The following is a 5,397-nucleotide window of genomic DNA, read 5'->3' as shown; positions in this document are numbered from 1 at the left end:
CATGATGTTTCTATATAACTTGTCCTCTCCTAGATGTCGTCTTCATAAACCCACGTGGGGCACACAAGTAGTTTATTAAACATTGTTCCTTGTTTACGCTCACACAGTGGGAGCGGGTTGGGCGAAGAGGCCAGTCCAGGGCACTTATGTAAATAATAATATTAATAATAGTATCCCCCATATAAATTGAACACAGAATTACTTTCAGGCACAAGCTTTTAATGTAGGGATGCACCGAATCCAGGATTCTGTTCGGGATTCGGCTAGGATTCTGCCTTTTTCAGCAGGATTTGGCTGAATCCTTCTGCCCGGCTGAACTGAATCCGATATGCATATGCAAATTAGGGGCAGGGAGTGAAATCACATCACTTTTTGCCATAAAACAAGGAGGTAAAAATTTGGATATGCAAATTAATATGCAAATTAGGAGTCGGTTCGGTATACGCCCGAATCTTTCGTGAAAGATTCCGGGGTTCAGCCGTATCCAAAATAGTGGGATTATGTGCATCCCTAATTTGATACAATTCCCCTTTAAGACTTAATAATGAACTTCACATTACACGATTTCTGTGAACGTTACTTTTAAAATACCTGTCTTCCAAGCCTAAAGTACTGGATGTTGCAGACCCGAGAGCTGTTAAAACAAACACGGCACATGAGTTTGGCTGCACTGGAATGTTGTCAGAACATTACACTCAATTTTGCAGAAATGTTTGTATTTGAAATGTGTGTTTGGGTACATGCGGTTACATTATTCCCTTGTCTTTATTTAATACGTTAAAGGAAATTTATAATGAAAATCAAAGTGAGGAGGAAAAAAATGACTAAAATTTGAGTGACTTTGATGTCATAGGAATATCCTCTTGAAACAATAGAAGGTGAAGAAAGAAACTGATCTAGATGACAAACAGAGAGACTGGCACTTAGTCTGGCCACTCATCAAACATCAAATACCGAAATGCTGAGCATTATCTGCTCCATCGTACTGCTTATCTCATACAAGCACAGGTATTCTGCATGCCAACGATATCACTTACTTTATGTCATCACAGTCTACACACACATATATATATATATATATATATATATATATATATATATATATATATATATATATACACACACAAAAGCCATGAATTTCTTGTAATTTATATCCTTATAAACGGTGAGTTCTGATGTCATCAGTTATAAACAGTGAGTTCTGATCTGTCAGGGAGCCGGGAGCCCCCTCTGGGGAGTAGTCCGGATCTAGGAGGAAGCCCCTCACGAGGAATCAGGGTCGTGGTATCCAGGGGTAAGGCAAGAGAATAATCAAAGTCCAGGCACAGGTCAAAAGACAGGCAGAATACAAACAAAGTTCAAGGCCAGGCAGGGGGTCAATGGCAGGCAGAGAATCAGCGAAGTCCAGGTCCAGGCAAGGGGTCACAACAAGGAATCAGGCAGATAAGCAGAGGAAACAGCAAGGGAACCCAGGAATACTCAGGGAACAGAATCCTATTTTCGGGCGCCATCTTGGCGCCTCAGGCGTCCTTTTCTATTCGAATTTGGCGCCCTTGCGCCAGCGTCAGCGCGCCCGCGACCGTCGCGCCGCGCTGACGTCACGGCGCCGGCGTCGGAACTCACGTGGGTTGCCTGGGCGCCGCCATTTTGGATTCTTCGCCGCCGGGAGCGGACGCGACTCCTCGCACTCCCGGCGGTCTTGACATGATCTGTCACATGACTCTTGAAATAAAACTTGTTTATTATAATAAATAAAGTACCCCCAGTTGCAAAATATGAGGATATTAGAAGTTACCTCGGAGTTGCATGACCTGTATAAAAACACTCTGCCTTCGGCCTCATACTTTTATATGGTCATGAAACTCCTTGATAACTTATAATATCCTTATATTTTACAAGAGAGGTCACTTTATTCACTATATAATATCATATATAGACAAACAGGCCTTTTAAATTATATTACAGTAATACTTTCTGTTTTCTCTGTTTCCTCCTATTGCTCCTTATAACCCTCCCTATTACTTCTTATAAACTCTTTCTATTACTCTCCACTAAGGTTTGATCTGAAAATTCCTGCTCTAACATCTTATAATCTTTGTTTGGCCCTTATGGTGCAGAGGAATTAAGGGTCTTGGCCACAGACATTAAAAGATTTGATACAAAGAGTGAAGCTAAGCGTATTCCTGGAAGTTTTTGTGTGTTACTATATCAGAAATCCAGAAGAAATACAGGTATGGGACCTGTTATCCAGAATGCTGGGGTTTTCTGGATAATGGATCTTTCCATAATTTAGATCTCTGTACCATAAGTCTACTAGAAAATCATGTACATTACATTAAATAAATCCAATAGGCTGGTTTTGCTTCCAATAAGGATTAATTATAATTATAATCAAGTACAGGGTACTGTTTTATTATTACAGAGACAAAGGAAATCATTTTTAAAAACATTGGACTATTTGGATAAAATGGAGTCTATGGGAGATTCCGTAAATTCTGAGCTTTCTGGATAACGGGTTTCCTGATAACGGATCCCATTCCCGTATTTGATAGATTGGATTTCACATTCCGTGTCGTGGGACATTGTAAACAAACAGCAGTGTTTTTATTTCTCTGTAATAAACACAATATGTCAGCAGGGCTGCAGCAGGAAAGTGTGTAGAGCGCAGCACTCAGAAATCACTATTAAAATAAATGTATTGCTAAATGCTGGTCTAATCCGATCTCCCACTAGAGGGCGGCAAATACTGAGTTTGGGTCAATACTGAATTTAAAAGGCAATTCGGTAAGTCGGTACCTACACTGTAAGTGCGACCGTTTTCGGTTTCAAAGTGAAGCATTGAAATAAAATGTATTAATATTGATATCCATTTGTATACAGCACTGTACATAAAACCATGTAGGTACAGCCGACCCCAGCATTCTGGGCAGGTTTGGACTATATATCAAAATAGACCCTGGCATTTTAAGTACTCAGAGTGCCAAACAGTCCCCTACAGGATCAATAAACAGTGATTGTCTATGGCATTTTACAGCAGCCCATGTGGCAGCTGCCAGCAACTGCCAATCCAGGCTTGATTATGGGGGTCTGCTTACTGGTCCGCAGTCACAGGATTAAGTACTGTTAAGACATTTTTCACTTCTATTTCCAGTTTATATTTGGTTTCAAAAAAATGTTTTATGGTTGTTAAGCATAGTGGCCCTAGCAACAAGACCATACCTTGTACGTTACAAGTAAGAGTCACAAAGCAAAGGCTAGAAACAAAATGTATAAAAATTTTTTTAAAAAAAAAAGATATATTTGCTTTCTGTGATCCCTGGCAACCAGATGTCGTTTTATCTTTCACTTTGGAGATAGAGGGAAACAGAAAGAGAATTCCAAAACCACAGAAAGAAAGAAACAAGGCCAATTGCAAAACTGCTTAAATCACTTTCATCTGCAGCACATTCAATCGAAGTAAAATGCGAACGTCTCCATTTTTCCGTTTTCCGTTTTTCTTTTCTAAATTCAGGCTTTTTAAGAGGGGGGAACTTCTCAGGGAGCTGGACTTGGCATATTTGAGTTTCACTTAGTGGGAACAGTTTTGGATATTTTCAGGAAAACACATGGGCCCGTCTGATTGTTTTTAATCATTATCAGGCTCTGAGTTGGTTTGGATGAGATGTGTTACAATGACAAATGGCCTATTCTCAGAAACTCTCCATTTTTTTTTTTTTTAATTATTTGCTTTCCACTTCTGACTCTTTCAAATAGGGAAGCTACAATTTCATGGGTTATAATTATAATTTTATATTTACTTTTTATTCCTTATCTTTCGCTTTCCTTATCTTTAGGTGTCTTTTTTTCAAGCCACTGCCTGGTTGCTAGGTTACGCTGGACCCTAGCAACCTGAGAGCTGCTGAAATTCCAAACTGGAGAGATGTAGAACAATAAGCTAAATAGTTCTATAACCACAAATCATAAAAAATGAAGGCCAACCGCAAATTGTCTCGGAACGGCATTCTCTGCCTCATGCTAAAAGTAAATTTAAAGGTGAACAACCCTTTAAGGGCCTTCCTGCATGCTAGAATGTAAATCGACGGCGGGATGGCAATCTGTGCGATTCGTTTTCCGCCTCTTGAGGAAACTTCGGGCGACTTCAGAAAACGAAGCGCTCAGGCGATTTGGACTCTAGCCGGTGGGAGGCAGTTCTAGGAGATTAGTCGCCCCAAACAAGAGGCGTTTTATTGCCGGGCAACTAAATCTCGCCGAATCTGAGCGTGTCTCTGCCCTAATCATGTACCAAGAGCTTCCGTACCTATTTTGCCTTTTAATCTCTCCAGAGAAGGCATTTCAGCTGCTCCACAGACCAACCATGGCGCCATCTTTACATCACTCCAGCCAACCCATGGCATGGATGTTATAAAAATATAAAATTATAATTATAACCCTGCTCCTAAGCAAAAGTCCTGCTGATGGTGCAGTGTCTATCTGTTCAACTAGAACTCAGAGAAGCCTCTGACACCCAGAGTTCCAGAGGGTGCTGGGAGTTGTGACTCATCAACAGCTGGAGAGATTTGAAGGTTGGATTATAAACAGTGAGGCCTCATGCAGGGTATTTTCCCAAGGAGAGATGCAATTGCTTTGTGCGGTGTATAATGACATAACACTTTGTCTGCTTAATGGCAAAACCAGTGCAATCCTCTTAAAGGAACGGTACTGGTCTCAGTACCCATAAACAAGCAGCCTTTGAAAAAGGGCATCAGATTTAGTCCTTACCAATACAGGGGTAACTCAAGGGGCTCTTCCAAGAGATGGTGCTGTCAGATTCCAGTAGCTTTGCCAATGCCCCTTCTGGGCACATGGATGGGACCCGTCTCGGCTCACCTGACACTAACCCTCCTTTAGTACACCTGCACCCACTTATAACGCTACTTTTTCCAGCACCTGAACCCCAGGTGGTGTCACAGAATGGGAAGGGCCACTGATATAAACAAAGACAGGGGGGACAGCTGTGCCAGCATCTCAACCCAACACATGCACAGTCCCAGAATTCTTAGGAATAAAACGACATATTGTAGTTGCAGAACTGCATCCATGCATGTCAGTTGAACTGAAGAAGCTGCTCGGATGAGTAGTGAAACGTCTTCATTGATTACTCAGCAAGTCCAGTTGTTTTTAGATTGACCTATACTAAATGCATCCATGCACTCGTATACTATCCCTACAGTGACACGGAACATCTAATGCAGCAAATGTCATCTACTCAGTGCCATCTGCTGGTTAGGGACAGCTATGGGGAATTCTAGACATCTGTAATTTCAAATATGTTGTGTGGCTCAACCGCAGAGAAACAAAAACGGTTCCATCTGCCTGCCGGCAATGTGGCACTTTTTTTTACAAATTAAAAGTGTCCAC

The sequence above is a fragment of the Xenopus laevis genome, chromosome 9_10L (assembly GCF_017654675.1).
Source record: "Xenopus laevis strain J_2021 chromosome 9_10L, Xenopus_laevis_v10.1, whole genome shotgun sequence".
Lineage (NCBI taxonomy): Eukaryota > Metazoa > Chordata > Amphibia > Anura > Pipidae > Xenopus > Xenopus laevis.
Note: the sequence above shows the minus strand (reverse complement) of the source record.